This window comes from Thunnus maccoyii, chromosome 2 (assembly GCF_910596095.1).
Source record: "Thunnus maccoyii chromosome 2, fThuMac1.1, whole genome shotgun sequence".
Taxonomy (NCBI): Eukaryota; Metazoa; Chordata; class Actinopteri; order Scombriformes; family Scombridae; genus Thunnus; species Thunnus maccoyii.
Window position 1 is genome coordinate 32,855,875 of NC_056534.1, and position 19,267 is coordinate 32,875,141.

Here is a 19,267-nt window from a genome sequence, read left to right on the forward strand (position 1 = left end):
TTAATCCACTGAGCAACTTGGTGGGTAAAGTAATGAGCAGAGCCAGAAACACAAACTGGGAAAAACACTACAATTTGCTCTCAGTCGAGTGACATTTATAGATACATCTGTATGAATATTACAGTAAGAGTTTGAGTCTCCTAGCCATAAGTGCAGTATATTTGTCTAGTAAAGTGCCTGTAAGATGTAACACTTCAAGGGATTTACTCTTTATGAGTGACATTTATTGAAATTTCCATGGTCTGAATAAATGTCAAGCTATTGAGAGACAAGTTCGGGCAACTACACTAAATATAAAAGCTTTTTATCTTTCTCTTCTAATATACTTACATATAACCATGTACATTTTGTATGTTTGGCTGATTTAAATAGGTAGTAAGTCCACCATCATACAATACATTTTTTGAACAGTAGTTATTGCATCTGAACACACCTAACCATACAGTGATTTGACAGAAATACAGTATTAAACAATTAAACGATGAGGATATACTTATCATGAAATTATCATGTAAACAAATAAGGTAGAATAGGTAATAGAATAAGTGCTAACTAGCCATGTCTGTAAACATCCATCCATCCTAATAAAAGTAGCACTCAGTATTAACAAATAAATAAATAATTTATAAATTATTTGCAAATGTGTAAAAATGTTCTTTTCTTTAGAGGCACATAATGTTTTATTTATATCGGTATAATGTTGGCTTTTTATTATGAGGGCTACATGCCCATGCTGTTACTCTGGCCACTACTGGCAGGCGCTACTGCACATATATACACAGAATTGACACATTTATTGAAAAATAAAAGAAAATGAAGAAACATACAACTAATACAACATTAACGAGGAGCACGGTGAAAGGAGAAAGTTTGAGGACAAGTCGACGGGTGAAAACGAGGCAGTAGGAGCAGTTACACAATAATTAACAGTTAGCTTTTTTAAGCTAATGTTAGCCCTGTCATGGACAACAGCTGCACTTGAGAAGAAAGCAGCAAGCTATCAGAGAGCTGAACTTGAGCAGCTCGAAAAAAGAACATCAGATTCAAGGTTAGACATCAACATTGTTAATGTTAATGTTTATTTCTGGTCTAATAAGATGTGCAGCAGTTTGTGGGGCTTTATGAGCATTGCTAATTGGTTAGCCAACTCCTGCTGTCTGTGAATGGTTCAGTGTGCGACTTGCTAATGGCAGTTTGTTAATAAACCATTTTCACAGCAGACATTTTTACTTTTCCAAGCGCAGGTGGAAGTCATTGACTGCCGTGAAAAGGGTCTATTGAGGTGTGATAGAAGTGGCAGACTCAGAGAAAGTCAGCAACACTTAATAATAAGGTGAGATATTCTTTCATAGCAACAGGTATTGTGTCAAAGTCTTTTTCACCTCAAATACAGACTAATACAGACTTCAACACAACACCGCTCTTAGTATATTTTGCAGCTGCAGTTTATCAACTACATTGAGGATTCGTGGTTTTATTTTAACATTTTATCAGTTGTATCTTATGCAGTAACTTACTTCCTCTACAGTAGGACTGCAAGTAAGGATTATTTCTGTTATCGATTAGTCTGTCAATTGTTTTCTCAATCTAATCAATTGGTTGTTTGGTTTAAAAAATGACAGAAAATCGTAAAAAAAAATAGATAAATACATAACTATTTGCCAAAATCTCTTATTTTGTCCACAATCCAAAGATATTTAGCTCACTATCATTGAGGACTAAAGATACCAGAAAACATTCACATTTGAGTAGAGGGAATCAGAGAATGTTAAAGAATTGCTCATAATGATTAGTCGATTATCAAAATAGTTGCCCATTATTTTTATGTCGATCGACTTGTCGATGAATCAACTAATTTAAGCGTTTCCCCTAGGATTTTTTTCAGCAGTGGTGCTGTTGTGTGCATGCAGGACCCATATTTGCACACCAGCAATGTAATAACTTAAAAGTACTTTAGAATCGTTCCAGATAAGTTTATTCATGTTCACCGAGCCATGTGTGTAATAATTTACAGGAGAAGGGCTCTGGAGGCCCAGATTCTCCCCCCAAGAAAATTTGATGTTACTTCCCTAAAAACTATGCATTTTTACATCATTTTGGACCATTATCATTCCAATATCTATAAACAAAAATAACATATCAATAAAATAAATAATAATTTTGACATGAAAATACTGAGTCGAGTTCAGAAAGAATGAAGAACGCTTTGATGTGATTCATGGCTGCAGGTTCCGCTGGCAGAGAGAGGAGGGGCTGGTCTGCCACCTCACTTTATCTTTCACTTTATCTGGTTAACTGTTTCCACCGCAGCCTCTCTGCTGCTGTCTGCTCTGTGTGTGTGTGTGTGTGTGTGTGTGTGGAGGAGCTGAGCCCCGCCCTCCGTCAAACACCGACACAGGGAGCAGAGGAGAGGACAGACAGGAGAGGCTGTAGTGATGACACAACGATTTCCATTCGTTCACCACTAGCTCCAGTCAGTTGCTTGAAGTTTAGAAAGTGTGCCTGTTTTGCATTTGTTGTGATTGTTATATACAGTGTGAAATTTCAGCCGTGGCATTCATTATTTTGCTGTTGAATTGTTGCAGCTCTACTCTACATAGACTCAACCCAGCTCTGTCATAAGTTACATGTGCACATCTCCAAAGCAGCCACACCCACACATCAGTATTTAACACTTGTAGAAAGAGAAAAGATGACATTGTGGCCATCCAAGAAGAGAGGAAAAAGATTGAGGGTGCTAGGTGAGGAAGTGAATCATTTGATGGCCATTTTGCTATACCATACCCTCATAAAAAATACATAAAAGTATGCATCAACTTACCCTGGAAAAGTCTTAGCTAAAGGAAATTAGTGACAAGCAGAAAGGAGAGAAACCGTGAGAGAAGGGATCAATAAATAGAGGAGAGGGGAGAATGAATAAAGATTAACATCAGAAAGAAAGAAAAAGGGGAGGAGAGGCTGGTGGAGGAGTGGAAATGAGAAAAGGAAGAGGGAGCAGGGAAGAGAAGACAGGAGGAGAGGAAGCAGAGGAGGATAAAGATGGGGGGAAAAGAGGAGAGAAAGAAGAAAGGCAAAGGAGAGGAAATAGCTAAGAAAAGGGCGACTGTGATTCATGTCAGTTGGGCTGCTCTGCATCATCCTGTATTCACTAGCTCATGATCTACCACTGCCTCTGACAAGTCTGTGTGTGTGAGTGTGTGTGTGAGTGTGAGTGAGTGTTTGTGTGAGTGCGTGAACACTTTATATAGTGTCTACTCTCTGAGGAAATGGTGCCAAGGTTTGGATAAGGATACAGATAAAGACAGGGGAGATGGGGTTGTAAATCACACATGCACACACACACACACGCAGACACCTCAAGCACTTCGACCTTGACTTCAGCTGCTACCCTCCACCTCTCATGAACATGTTGTGTATTATTCTCCCTCTCCTCCCGCCGCTGAAAACCAATGCTTATCTACTTTACAGCAGATAACCGAGAGCACACAAGAGAGAGGGAGAGAGAGAAAGAATGGGAGAGAGCAATGGGGGGAAAAAAGACGAAGAGATATGGAATGTGAGAGAGAGAGAGAGAGATCGAGAAATGAGACAGGTTGTAGCTAGCAAGAGGAGGAGAGATAGGGGAACAAAACCGAGAGGGGTCTGAATAATAGATAATATACCCAAATAATAGATAGAGAGACGGGCAAAACTGATGTGCTGCTGAGTGTGTCCCACATTTGTTCATTTGCTAAAGGAAAGGCACAGATGGATAATGTGTGTTGTGTGTATATGTGTCTGTTAGGGACTTCTCATCAGCATAAAATGGGGAAAATCCATAGCAGGGCAGGATGTCGAACCTGACTACTTATTTTTGTACCAACAGATGTGTACGTCGCCATGAGTGTCAAATACTGCCAAACACCAAAAGCTGGCATGGAATGACTGGTCGGATTTATAATCCTGTTTATTTATTCTTGGATAAGATTTTTTTGGATCACAGATGATTGCATGATGTCATCTGTGTGTGTTTTCTCGGCTCGGGGTTGAGACTTCAACTTTTAACAGAAAGCTTGCATTACAAACTGCAGGTGTGGAGGTGTGTGACCAGGCAGGACGGGGCAGTTGAATAATGGGAAATGTAGGAACCAGTGTTTTTGGAGCTTCACCCCATATAAGAGATTAGAAATCAGGTTATCTCAGCTGCTTCAGTTTTGACCGTTTTATTGTGTAATCTGTCTTTTGTGAGTCACCCAACCTTATGGAATACCACTTTACATCAAAATCTTGCCAATTTCATTTAGACTAAGTTCTTTTCAAGGCAGTGTATGTTCAGACAACATTTTTTTATTAAAGGATCAGAGAATGTTTTTACCTCCTACGGCTGTGCTACATGACCAAAATCTCATATCCTGAAATAGGTAATTTTATATCCAGATAATGATACATATCTGTGTTCCTCTGTGGATTAAATTACTCTTTTCGGCCTTTTACTTACAAAGCGCTTACAGTAACGTAACAAGTGTAGTTGTTGTCAACTTGAGTACTTCACCTGGTTCACTGTCTCTCCTCTGCTGTGCTGTTTGTGCAGCACACACACGGAGGACTGAGTTCCACCCATGGTGAACCACAGAGAGCAGAGGAGAGTAGCACGACCATAAATGACAGCAAAATGATATTAGAGGCTCTCACACTGAGCTGAAATGAAACGAGTGCACATAAATTAGGTAAATAACATAAATAAACATAGTCTCTACTGCGTTTTGCTGTCATTTATGGTCACACTATTCTCCTCTGCTCTCTGTGGTTCACTGCGGCGGGGCTGAGTCCTCCGTGTGTGTGTGTGCTGCACACACAGCAGAGCAGAGGAGAGACAGTGAACCGGGTGAAGTACTCGAGTAGATGACAACTACTCTTGTCACGTTACTGTAAGTGTAATAAAAGCTTTGCGAGTAAAAAGCCAAGAAGAGTAATTTATTAATGTGATCCCAGCAAAAGATGGACAGCCTCCAAATGATGAAAAATATTGCCATAAAGAGTGTGATTTGCGACACAATGAAATAAACGATAAAGGGTAATATGAAATGACATTTTTCGTTACACAATATACATGGTCATATCGCACAGCCCTAATGCCTCTCAAAGTAAGATATTGAAACACAGGTATTGATTCTGCTCTGGCATTAAATCATTTCAAACCATACCCAGCCCTGCTCCATAATGCTGATATTTGACTTTTCTGCAGACTTTTTTTTATCAGGCCTACAATTTCCCACACAGATGTATATGTATGCATGCGTCCTCTCTGTCCTCGACCAGCTAATGCTATGAACCACCTCTGGCCTCTTACCTTCTGCTCTGTTTATCACTGCTATATCATGTAGCCATGGTTTTCAACCCTGAAGATAGCACATTAGTCTGAAGTACAGTCTGTCCTGGCTAAAAGTCAATGTGTCCTTGAGCAAGGCACGCATTCAGCATGCAATGTTCTTGTTGCGTGTTCTGTTGGAGGTTTTTTGTAATTTAAGTTCTCCATGTCTCTGCTCCTCCACTACAATGTTTAAATAGGTTATCATAGCCACTGCAGTGTTAAATCAGTGCTGTTCTTCATGCAGTACATTCATAGATGTACCAAATTATGTAAAAATATATACTGAGCTGATATAGCAATCAAATATACTAAATGTATTTCATTTGTGTTTGCACTTCTTTATATGCATGTGTGTGCATATGTATGGGACCAACCGCCTCCTACACTAGCTCTATTAATACAAGTATCCATTGTGAGTCATTCTAACGCCAACTCTGGCATGCTGACTCATACATATAGTCCACCAGCACAAGTTATTTTTCGCTTTTAAATATTAGTAACATCTTTTGACCTCGTACAATACTGTAACCCCTGGGCTTAAAGTATTCTGGGTCCTCTCGAAGTTAAGTGAAATTAATAAATCAGGAGGTCAATAGTCCCTTGGCTAAAGTAAACCCAGGTTTTCTTAGAACGGTAAGAACTAATAATGGTAAGAACTCAGAACTAATTTGTAATGAGTTCAGCAATCCGTTGGTCAAATCAGTCTTGGGTCTTGTCAAGATAAAATAGTGCAACTCATTAGGACTTGGATAGTCCCCTGGCTACAGTTTCCTCATGATAAAATGAGACTAATTTGTTAGGACTTGGGAGTGTTCCCTTGGCCAAAGCTGCACCTATTATTTCTTCAACTAAAATGGTACTAATTCATTAAGATTTTAGTAGTCCCTCAGCTAAAGAAGATCCGGCTTTTCTTGGAATAAAGTGGCACTGATTTATGACACCTTCACAATAAACTGTTTCAGTCAAATAAAAAAATAAATGAAATTGTTACTGATAATATCCCAAGTACTGGCTCTGAAACATCAGATATATGACTACAGTCATTATTGGGAAAGGTGGGATGAACAGCAGATTTTAAGCAACAAGAGGACACACAGTATACAATAGATACTGTGTTGTGTAACGAGAACTATATATAATCTCATAGTTTTGGAATCGTGTTCTCTGAATTGACCCATTTGTTATACATATCACATTTTGACCAGGCCAACAATCATTCATTGCAGTGTTGCCAGTTTTTACAACTTCTTGCACTGACAGATGTCATTGTTTATAGCAGAGGATACTCACTCTCAGTGTAAAACATCTTCTCATAATCTATTAATTAGATACAAAAGCATATGTGCACACAAATACACATAAACACGATTCAGATATTGACATTATGCAGCCAGGGCCACATACACATGCACACACACACAAACATGCGCGCGCACATGCACACACAAACTGCATGGTGCTGACTCATGGAGATTAGAGGAGAATAATAATCCTATTATCCTGTTGTCTTTTCCCCATGTCTTCTATTACACTTGACAAGAGCAGATAGGAAGTGTTTGTGTGTATGCGTGTGTGTGTGTGTGTGTCTAAACAGGAAAGCGGTATGAGTGTTTTCTGTCTTTGCATGTGTATGTGGCACTTGCATGATTGAGTGTGTTAGAGTGTGAGTTATTTTGACCCTCCCTGTTTGTGCACATACATAAACTGCACACTGATGGGAATACAAACTGAACACATGCCATACACAATCATAAAATGCCCACATTTTTACAAAAGAAAAAAGTTCTAGTTCTTCAGCTCCCAGTTGAGTTAACTTTGGATGCTGGTGTGTGTGTGTGTGTGTGTGTGTGGCCCAGTAGCTAATGGTTTAATGGCTATAGACGAATATATAGGGCCCATAATGTCCATTAGAGTCAATGGAAAATCAATAGCTGTCATACGATAGACTGGAATGTGGGCTCTAAAAGCATCCAAATGTTTTTTTTTTCATTCTCTCTCCTGATCTCCATCCTTCTTTCCCCTTTCCTTTTTCATTCTCTTCTTCCTCTCTCGTCCTTTTTACACTCCGTCCATCTCTCCATCTCTGTGATTTATGTCTTTCGCCCTCCTGCATCTTCGTTTCTTCACTGTCAAGTAGGCTAATTTTTGTAATTTTATTTCAGTCTGTTAACAAGCTTCCTCCTTCTATTCTTCCTCTGCTCTCACTCTTCTTCTCCATTATGAAATTATCTCTGTTTCTCCATCTCTCTATCTATCCTCCCCTTCTCTCTCCTTCCACCATCAAGGTGTTTAAGTATGTGTTTTTCTCTGTCCACTGATGGATGTCCGCCGGCTAAATATCCTCAATAGCCCTTTAAAATGTATGGAGGAAGGACAGGCAGCAATGGCAGCTAAATCGACTCATTTTACACACTCACACACACACACACAGTCGCGCACACACAGACACGCAGAGCAATTACCCGTGAAGGTGCAGTTGGTGACGGCCTAATACTTGACACTTGCAGCTAAGTGTTGACCTATTGACCCCCAAGCTTCTTGGTATAGGTGCTTCTTAATGACTTTATCTTCCATCCTACTCTCTCTTTCCCTCTCTCTCTCTCTCGCACAATCTATCACTCTCTACTTCTGTCAATTCTGACCTCCATCTTCCTTCCTCTCCTTCTTTGTTTAATCCACACAGCAGTATCCGTCTCTTCCACCCGCCTACAACTAAAGCAAATACCAGTTGTCATTGAATTTCTATCTCTGAATGTACACGCGCACACAAACGCAATCACACTGACATCTACTGTAGTGACACACACATAGAGGGCACTCACAGTCACACACACACACACACACACACACACATACAAATCTACCTAAACACGCTCAGTCAGGTATAGTTTGCACATACACACAGAACCTTCAAATAGATGCACACACAGGTTATCGGCCACTGAATCAGACAGACCACCACCACGTTTCCTTTCTGTTGCATCAATACTGTTTTCTTTCTTTTGGTTCCCATGACCATAGGCCTTTTGATGGAGATGGTTGCTATAGTAATTCAATACATTCAACTGTAACTATCGTACTTTAGCATTGATCCTTCACCTCAACGCTGTGTGTCTTTTGTGTGTTTTGCACGTCGTCTTTATCTCCATGTCCGTTTCAGTCTCTTAGCATTTGTGTTCACTGCATCTCCTTCAGTCCGTGTAATTGAATGCAATGTGTCTTATTGTGTTAACGTTTCTGCTAACGTCTCATTGTGCACGTTCAGTAGATGTGGACTCGGAGGATACAGAAAATAATCACATAATCACATAATTATCACTCACAGAGTTAGAATCTATCTGTGGTGGTAGCTGACAGGAGTTGGAGGGGGGAGAGGAGCAATATTTGCTCCTCTGCACATTGTAATTGCCAAGTACATTGTGAAAAATAAATAAATGAATGAATTACGTTGCAATTGTTTTGTCATTTTATGTAAAGCACATTGTGTTTTTCTTTCAACTCTAATTCCAAATCTGTCTCAAAATTAATTTAATGTTACATCCTCCCTGAGACGATGGGAGGTCCGCTCGAGCCTTGCACGCTTGCTAATAACTTATTTAAAGATTATGAAGAACATAAGAATATAGTCTAACTTATCAGAGTTAACTTGAATGCATCAGTTTTGAACAAATTTGCACAGAGGTGTTTATGACACTAACCATGTGTGATATCCGGATTGATTGGGCCAGCCATCTTCTCTGCGGGGAAAATCCGGTAAAAGCCAACAAGCATGGATGCTTTTCATTAAGCTAATTTATGCTTCCACGCGTCCTCTCTCCTCCGTCCTTTGGCCGTGACCCAGAAACCCATCTCCCTCCACCATCATCGAGGCTATTCCAGTCCCTTAAATGCACCTCAGAGGAGGTGCTCAGAATGAGGAACCACAGGTGTATCCTCTGCGGAAGTTTTTTACCAGATGGCAGCACCCCTTTGATAGCATGTCTTTATTGAATGCTCAGCTGATCTGACGGGACAGTAAACAGTTGGGTTGTTGTAGAAACAGCTTTAATGGAGTAATATTAATATATTTGACTGTAATATAGCAGATCAGTAATCTGTGGAATGACAGCACTAACAGCAGCTTTTCATATTTATTCATAAAATAAGCATAAGTGAATCATGAATCTATCACAAAAAACAGTATTGTAAAACTATTATTTTTCTTCATAAGCCAAAGGCTTCTTTCTTCTTCTCTCTTTCAAGTACGTCTCAGCTCCTTCAGGAAAATGTGACACCTCACAGCTGCGTGTCTCCTATAATAACATCCTGAGCCTGAAGAGGACGTCAGACTTTCACAAACTAAATAAGCAATATTTATTTAAACATATTCTGCAGGCTACAGCTGTTTTTATTGATCCTTTACGTCCGTTCTGTTCTTTCAATAATTAATGGATTTAAATTGTCTGTTTGTGTCTTATTCTGTGACAGCCAGACGCTGCTATCTACCCAGAATCAAATAATAAAACATTGAAGCATTTATCAGGTGTTTTCCTTTCAGCTATCACTATGTAGAAATTATTGAGTAACAGTGTTTTAATTATACATGAACTTTAAGTGTAAACTTAAGAGTTTAAACTGTTGATAGCTGACTTCTACATATTTGACAGTTGAAGTGATGTGCATCATGAGTAGTTGACGCTGGAGTGTGAGAGGACGTCCTGCCTGATGAATTCAATTCCTCCGTCCTCGCGTCTCTCTCTTGCATCCTCGCTGGGAGAAGCTGAGACGCGAGAAACAGATGTGAGTGAGGGAAGCAAGGGGACACGTTAGCTTAATGAAAAGCACATATATACCGCTCCTCCTCCTCTTCTTCTTTGGTTTTACTGGCGGACTACAAACCAACGTTAAAGGTGCATGCTGCCACCTACTGTACCAGAGTGTAACATCATGCTATTCACAAAGGAATGTAAGTATGGGAAACCCTGAATATTATCTTCTGCCCTCAACGCGTGCAAGTGCATAGCTATGCAACAAGCTAAACACACTTTGAATAAAAGGTGGCTTAACTGGAAGCAGCTGTGAAACTGAAAGCAGTGTTGGATAAAACCCAACAAATTCAATGATAGTGACTGCAAATCAGAAAAGACAAGATGCCATCAACAACAGCGCAAACATCATAGAAATTAATAAGTACAATGACAAGGAAACTGGATTTCCAAACAAGCTGTCAGGTTAGTTACATTGTTACTCATGGCAGGAAGGGATAAAAAGAATCATCAGCAGGGGCGGGTACCTGATACTCATACTGGTACCTGATGGTACCTTTTTTCGGTACTTTACTCTGTCTGCAATAACAAAGTAATACTACTTTATTATTACAGAGAGACCGCCAGAGATTTTATCACATGACTGTTTTGGTACCAATATTTACCTGCTAGTATGGCAGATAGCCTTCTGAGATTTAGGCTACTTGCCAAACTGAATATCTACCCGCGTTTGGCTCTTGGTGGATTTTAATTTCAGACCCTGGCTGAGATGAAGTGCTTGTGTGTGTTTTTTTTCCTGCTCCACCTTCTGCTCCTCTCTTTTTCTCCTTCTCAACCTTTCAGTCTTTCCTACATGTGTCCCTCAAGTATTTCCATTTTGATTGGCAATGCTCACCTATAATCAGATAAGTGACAGTATATAAAAGGAAGCAGATTGACATTAGCCAGGTAGCTAACTTAATGCTAACAGAGGTTTGACTACACAGCTAATATCAAGCTTGCAACGCACAGGGTGATAAAAACACAACACTCAGCACTGAGCGTCTGGCTCTCTCTCCCAGTGTCTGCTCCCACAAATGGTTCTTTTTTATCTTTGTTATGATAGTTTCTCTCTGACATATCATTAAGCTCAGACAGACACAGACGCTTAGACAGACACAGCCAGAACAAGCTTCTCCATTTTTCTTGGTTACCAGGGTGATGAGTCCCGCCCCATCTAATATATGATTGGATATCTGAAAAAGAGCGAAACTGATCACTCCAGTGCCTTTTCAACTAGAAGCGCTTGGTGTGGCCGCACAAAAAAGTCAGAGCAATCTGACAGAAAGATGCTGGGTGCAGCTCTTCTTCTGCCACGTAGGCTCTCTCCTTATTGGGAACATTTTAAAAAAGGGGCAGGGGTTACTACTAGAAACAAAACATCCAACTGAAACCAACTGCTTTAGGCACAATATATTCATTCATTCATTCACTCACTCACCTGTCTGTCCCCTAGAGCCCAGCAAGACACATAGCAGTGTCATCAGATGACAGGACCAGGATTGCCTACTGTTGAGCTGTGTAATAGTGAGCATCTGTGAGGCACGTCCTTTCACAGCATTCATCGGCTATGTCCAGGTATCTGTTCACTCATCTTTGCATTTACCATCTCTGAACATACCTGTTCATTTTTGTCTATTCATACTCCTGCTTGTGTATCGTAGTCTACATTTTCGCATCCATGCCAGCATTTAGCTCACACAATGTATGTGTGAGTATCTGTTTACAGTATGTGTGAGCAGCAGTTGGCTAAACAGACAGTGTCCGACATGGTGAGCTATCCCTAATGAGAGAGTGAGCTGGCAACAGAGGCTACTGTTAGACACAGAGAGGCTGCTTGTTGCTTTGCCTCAGTTGCTTTTTGCTACAGCTCCAATAGGCTAACGCACACTTGGGACATGGGGGGGGGGGGGGGGGGGGGGGGGGGGGGGTTGGACTGAGGGCAAAGCGGATAACAGCCTCCCCTGCTGCCTTGCCTTCAATGGCAAACAGTCTAGACATTACACAGTTTGAACATGGATTGCAGGTGATGCAATGTTTTACGGACCAGCCTAATTGTGAGTGTGTTTAGTACAAGGTAAGATTTTATTGTAGCTTGTAAATAAAATCTTGTAAAAGGAGGCAGTTTTATCTTCACACCCTCTTGGAATGTGTTCACTGTTCTCTGTTGCCCTGCTACTCTCCTCTCTCTGTCCCTCCCTGTCTCTCTAATCTCATGTACTTTTTTTTTTTAAACTTGACCTCTTCCTCCTCCCTGTTTGAGTGCATAAAAGTCTACATATTAGATAAAAGTGCAATTTATTCATTTATTTGAGTCACTGTGATGGAGAGCAGGGGTTGCAGCAAGCAGTGCGAATGCCTTTGCTAAATGTGTATCACTGAAAAAGAAAAGATTACTGAGCCTTTTTTAACTTGCGTCATGTTGTCTTTGCTATCAGCGATATTCACTGGCATCAGAAACCGCTGGCAGGAAAAATAAGCAGCCCATGCTGACATGAAGTCCTGACATGTAGTTACATTTGTGAGGAGGCGCATGGAGCTTACATAAGCAACAGCCTTAAATACGCAATAACCCCTTAATGCAGAAGCATAAATGAAGCTTATCGTTATGATAAGGTCGTACTTACAAGGTTGATTGCTGAGAAGCAAGAGTGAAGTTAAATGGGTCACTGAACACACGCAGTCAGAGGATCATCCAGGTTTTAAACAAAGCTGCAGATTACTTTAACCTATCTGGGAGAGAAAACTGTTAAATTATTACCCAAACTCCTTGTTGTAACTTTGACCTACCGAATTTTCCATTTCCATTTTGTTTGTGCATACTTTTGGGTATTACCTCTAAATAAAGCGGTTAATAATTTGGCTAAAATGTTGTCGTGGTTACAACTTGTAAGATTATCTGATCAATGGCGTTTCTCTTTCCTCATCTGACTTCTTTGTGATATCTTCCTAGATCTCAACAACTAGTATGGTGAGTACAACATTATCATAGACACACAGCTATAAATAGAAACATCCTTTTACAGGAGGGATGCAATATTGCTGGAGAGCTTTGACACCCATTAATAGGGGATTACGTCGAGTGCAAACTCATCTGCAATCTTTTTGACTCAAGTTCCTTCAGCAGATGAAGTGAAAAGTATTTAACTGATTTATGTAAATGATCTGAAGATTAGGTCTTTTTAAAGGCGACACACAGACATTAGAAAGGAGATATTAAGTTAAAGTGAGGCAAATATAAAAAAAGTTACTGTACAAAAAAGCTGCACAACCGTAATTATAACTTTGTGCACGTATATCCACAGACTTTTATTTTAAGTGTATTATGAAATGGTTGCATAGAAACTGGCTCCCCTGGGGTAATCAATGGTTATACTTTTCCACATTTATATTTACCACTGTGCCAGAGTAAAAAACAAACAAAAAAAATGTAATGGAAAAAGAAAAAAAAAAATCAGTCGCAGCAGCCACATAACTTGAATTTCGTGAAGGCCTGTTTTTACTTCATATATTATAGATGGAGCCTGTTATATAGAAAACACCAGGTGGGCCAGTATCATTACCTACCTCAGAGGCAGACAGCAAACATGTATCTACTGAGTAAATATTAGGCTGCTTGGACAGGCATGCAGCGGTTTCCATGGTAACTGACCCATATGGGATATTGGAAACTAGATGCCATATTTAGAGTTGTGAGCCAGACATTTTATCGCCCGCTGTAGCTGCTGACTGAGAATTTGATGGTACTAATGGGTAACTCCTGGTTGTTTGTGTATGTGTGTGTGTGTGTGTGTGCGTTGCCTGTATATTTGTGCGTCTGTTCAATATGCACAAATGCACTTGAGTACATGTTAGCACGGGTTTGTGCTGACATGTTAGTATTGCTGTGTCAGTGATTTTTTTGGGGGGGGGTGTGTGCAACTGTGTGTGTTTGTTTGTGTTTGGAGTCACTTCCTAGTTATCTTGCTAAAAGGAGAAGTTTGTATGAAGTGCTCCTCCATACTGTTGAGACAGTGCAGTAACTGGGTCGGGCCTACAGGGGCACAACAGATGGACTGTCAATGTCTAACTCTCTTAACCTCAAGTCACTCTTCCTTTATCAACATGAAAGTTAAATGAGCACTAATCACAAAGCGGGTAAACACTGTTAAATAAAGTAAGAAAACTAAATAACTTGTAGGCTCGGATATCAGTAAACTGTGCTTGAATGATGTTGCTGATTAAACACAACACATGCAGCGTATCTGCTACAAAATGCAGCGTCAGACATGTAAAAAGAGAGAGAGAGAGAGAGAGAGAGAGAGAGAGCCCAAGACCGCCAGAGAGAAAGGGATGGGAGGGAGGAACAGTAGTATTGTGAAGGCTGGAATCCAATTATCTACTAACAGTGGATTCTCCCGAGGGACCACTCGAAGACCAGCATGGGAAGCTGTGTGTGTGTGTGTGTGTGTGTGTGTGTGTGTGTGTGTGCGCGCCCGTGTCTGCTTGTCTTTGTGTGGGTCTGAGCCTGTGTCTGGACAGGCCAGCTGTGGCAATTATAAGTTAAAAGTTACAATTCAAGGCCGTCGTGAGATCGAGTCAAGGAAGAGAGAGAGAGAGAGAGAGAGAGAGATGAAGTGAGTTTGCATCGCCAGGATAAGACTGGACAAGGCAGCTGTTTCCAAAAGGATGATGGTGATATTTAAATACCAAAACCAACAATGAATTGTCTGTATAGTTAAAACTGTATATATATTTTATTCTTCTCTGCCACAGAGTGCCAGTGTTATTATTTATATTTGAAAAACAGTGCACTGTTCCACTGGGGGACATGTTACTTAATTACAATGAACAAAGGCGCTGTATTATTATTATTATTATTATTGTTATTTTGAGTCAATCCAACATACTCCTCCTCTTCCTGCTGTTCATACGCTCACCTAATGTGTATTCATCTGCAGCTGAAAATAGTCCCCAACAAACACACAGTTTATATGTATTAAAAACCACAGAGCCTTATTTTAAGCAAGTATTGAAGTACTATGTTTGGTTTTACATTGAATCCAATGAGTCTTGGTTTTGTGAAAGTTTAGCTAGTACAAGCTTCAAACACAGACTGATGCTGTCAGCGATGTAGTGGAATCCACCAGCACATGTTAATAAACTATCATGCTAAACTAAGACAGTGAACATGGTAAACTTGCTAAACATCAGCATGTCGGCATCGTCATTGTGGCCATGTTGCCATGCTGTTAAAACTGATCATTTTTCTTTTCTCTATTTCTCTGTTTTGTGAATTTTATGTGTTTTTTTTAAGTTACAGTGTGTATGGCTGTCCCAGCCTCCACACAAACTGAGAAGAACTATAAGAATTTGCAAAAACTGTTGTAAAATAAGTTGTAAAAAGTTGAAGGAAAAGGAGGAAAACAGGACAGCTGCTTTTCAAGTGCCCATGAAGACCTTCGTTTTACCCTCCTTATGACAGGTGCACTCTGCTTCAAAAGCTAATTTTAAAGTGTTATCTGATATTATAGATTGCAGCATCTTGAGAAATGACATTACAGTTGATGTGATGCAAAGACATTCCTCCACCATGAGCTCCCTTGTGAAATGTGATAACGATATATATATATGCTTTTTATTTTAATTGCCTAAAAGTAAACTTGTTAAATTTACCAGCTACACTTGTAAAGCTTGTTTAAGTTCCCCTCCCGTTGCCAAAATGGATATCAAGTTTTTGGACTGAAACATCTACAGTAGTGTACTTGGCAGTTAAACTTAATTCCGACTGATATGAGGAGAGGGTGTTTACAGAGATTTTTACTGTTATATTGACAATCTGGAGTTGTGAGTAGAGGACACAATGTACCAGACACAGGCAGCCATATTGACTATATAAAACCTGTTTATGAGCCCTGTGAACTTAAATAACAGTGGGGGATGATGGAGAAGGTTTCTGTCTGCATACGAATGGAAGGTAGACTGTTTGTGTGTATGGGAAACAGAAGGTGGCTTTATTTGTTTGTGCATTTGGGCAGTTAGGTGCAGCTGTGTGTGTCGAAGATTATGTCTTTGTTTATATGTGTGTGTTGCTGTGTGAAACTTTAAAATTAAAAAAGAGAGCCGTGTGTGTGTTTATGTGTGTGTGTGCAGATGAGCATGAAGCACAAGCAATAAAGTTTGTGTCCCCACGACCACATCCTCGCTTCCCTCGCTCGGATCCCTTCTTAACAACCTTGAGACAAGTAGGAAGGATACAAGGATGAGGATTGAAGCATAGTGGGGTTTTTTTTTGCCTTCCGCAGTAGTTTAGTCAGCTAATCCTCATGCTACACAACTGTCATGTGGCTTTGAGTTTTAGATTCACATAAGTAATGTGATGCAGGCTTGTAGCGTTTCAAATTTATTTATAATACATATAAATTGTAATATTTTTCTTTGTTTTTGTCTTTTTGTCTTGCGCTGCTATCTGTTAATTATTTGTGCCATTGTAGTTATGTGACAGATTTCCCATCCACTAAAAGATTTCTGTTTCCCCTTCTCTAAACTTTTCTTGTAGCCTTTTTTTTTCTCCTCTCACTCCTTATCTCCTGTAAGATATTTGTATTCGTTGGACCAATTTTGATTGATTGGTAGGTCGAGGGCTGGAGGATAGAGGAGCAAGACACTCCCGTCAGTTGGGTGTTATTGCTTGCAGTTGATGACAGTTCACAGCAGCTACACTTCTCTCTCTGTTTACTTGTCAAGCAAACTTTTTACACCCGAGAAATGAAAATTCTACAAGACATATTTCCTGCACCAGCGCCATTAATTATTGATTTGTTTATCAATTTGTTCAGTCGTTCATTCATGGAGGACAGAATTTATGGTCGAGGGGACAGAATTTATCACTGTGGCGAGGCGCGGTAGCAGAGTTGAGTCATACGGAATTTCCTGCTATTTCCTTTTCCTATGGAAATCAGATGAATCAGCAAAAAAGCTGAATAATAATTACATAACTTCGTAGGTGGTGGTAAATACCTCTCTCTCTCTCTCTCTCTGAGCTGTGGGGCTACATGTTTACCTAAAGGAGGAGTGGTAATTGGACATGCATATGTGTGAGGGGTTGCAGACGCTGTTTTAAACGTTGAAGCGGCGTTATCAAGACATTGTGGATCAGATCAGGATTTCTGAACGTTATGCTTTGCTGCTTTATCATTGGCATGCCGGTGTTTAGAAACAGAGTGTGTGCATGTTGCTAGTGGGAGCTCCATTTGATTTCTATACGGTAGATATAAACAGGCACACGAGTGGGTTAATAGACTTACAAGTTGATCAGGAGAGAGCCAGAGAGAGAGAGAGAGAGACATTGGGGGGAGCAATGTGTCGAGTGGGAAAAACAGAAAGATGAGATGTAGAATAACAGCTTTATGTCTGTATATGTGTGCAAACTTGGCAAGGTCTGATTATCATTGTCAAGTTAATAATACCTCATCTTTCTCAGTTTCAAATTCTGTCTGGCTCCAGCAACATGGCCAGGTTAGAATAAATGAGTGTCACCCACACACACTCATTTATGCAGAAATTAAATGAGAATAGTTGGTGGTTGCTATAATGAAAGGCTGATGTTCGTGATTTTTTTTTTGGAAGAGGACGGTTGATTCGTCTGCCTCGTAGCCCCTCTGCTCTGTTGTTTTTGAGTTTTTCCCTTGAGAATGTGGAGACCATATGGATGGCTGAAATACTCTAAACTCTCTAAACAAAGTGCTGTGGAAACATATAGACTTCTGTTCTATTAGACAAAACAAAATGGCGACGGTTTGCTTATTTGATCTGTTTGTGTTTTCAAGTTATTTTTAGGGTCTCTCAGGTTATGTCTTCTTTTTTTCTCCCCCATGCATTTTGTCAGAAAGGCACAACTTTTAAAAACAGTTTTTAACACTCTTTCTCTCTGTTGTTATTCATCTCTCGTTTGACATTTGCCAGTTTTGTTTCATAGAAGACAAAACCTATTTCTGGCGTTTCCAAGCAGTATATGGAGAAACTATTTCACAGTTTAAAACAAAGGTTTGCTATTCCTGCTGTTAGCAGTCAGCGGACTTGACTGTGTCTCACAGCTTTCATGGCTGTTATCAGCTTTTAGACATAATAAGGAGAAACCTGACAGTGTTCCCACATTTGGTTTCTCTTGCCTTTCTCACATTTATTATTTTATTATTTCTTTTTTGTGAAAAAAATCAGAATGGATCACATACCTTTCCACATTCCTGAAGTGTCTTTGACTAAAACACTGAATTCTCACCTCAGCTGGAGGGATGCTGCTCTGCAGCTGACCCTGACCTCTGTGTGGATCAATGATGTTACACATTATTAAAACCAAGCGGGTGTCACTGATGTGAAAATTGCTCAAATGATCTGTCATCTCACACAGCAGTAATGCCTCTCTCACTTTTGTCTTTATCAAAAGTTCAGCTCATGCAGACATTTTGGTCCCTAAATGGGGGACACTTGTGGTCTCTTACTTTTTATGGTTTGCTTCTTCTTTTATCTGGCAACACAATCACATCCAAATGGAGACCTGTCTTAATTTGACTTCACTTCTAAGCAGGGAGTGTTTTAACCATTCTATGGGAACTGGGATGTGTCTGTGGTTTATTTGTAGCTTTTGTACAGTCAGTGCTCCTTTCATTTACCAATTAAGTGCAGGAATACTGTACGTTGTTTCTGTGGTTACAGAATTTCTGCCTTTATTTGCAGCATCTATAATGAATTAAAAAACCCAAGTTTTGGAAACAAGTGCATTTTTTTCATTTGTTACTACAAATCCTGTACACAATGGAAATATTAGATGAAACATACAGATGGGTGACAAATTAAAGGAAAAACTGGTCCAGGTTTGAATGCTTGACCCCTACAGTGAGTGGATCCGGTGGCTCTGTTATGCTTTGGGGGGCATTTTGCTGGCATGGTTTGGGTCCACTTGTCCCCTTAGAGGGAAGGGTCACTGCAAATCAATACAAAGTTGTTCTTATGATGAAACATTTCTATCAAGATTCAAGATCTTTTATCATTTTACAGCACAAGGTTGCACAACGTGATGTAGTCTGTAGCCCCCCAGTGCCACTCACAAAAACAGAACACACACACAAATGGACCAACAAACAACAAGTCACAA

General features: G+C 40.0%; 1 protein-coding gene across 8 annotated transcripts in view; it reads left to right on the forward strand.

The window, feature by feature from the left end:
- LOC121887251 (zeta-sarcoglycan) overlaps positions 1-19,267 on the forward strand; it is a 368,949-nt gene that overhangs the window by 83,922 nt on the left and 265,760 nt on the right. For 3 of the 8 annotated variants that reach the window (XM_042397937.1, XM_042397964.1, XM_042397991.1), the window contains exons 1-3: positions 938-1,048; positions 1,245-1,333; positions 11,591-11,712. The exons of 1 other annotated variant lie outside the window; for it this stretch is intronic. The gene's annotated coding sequence lies outside the window, so the exon portion shown is untranslated. Of the gene's footprint in view, positions 1-937; positions 1,049-1,239; positions 1,334-11,590; positions 11,713-19,267 lie in introns of those variants that run through there. 4 more of the 8 variants (XM_042397945.1, XM_042397971.1, XM_042398002.1 and 1 more) reach the window with 2 other exon arrangements.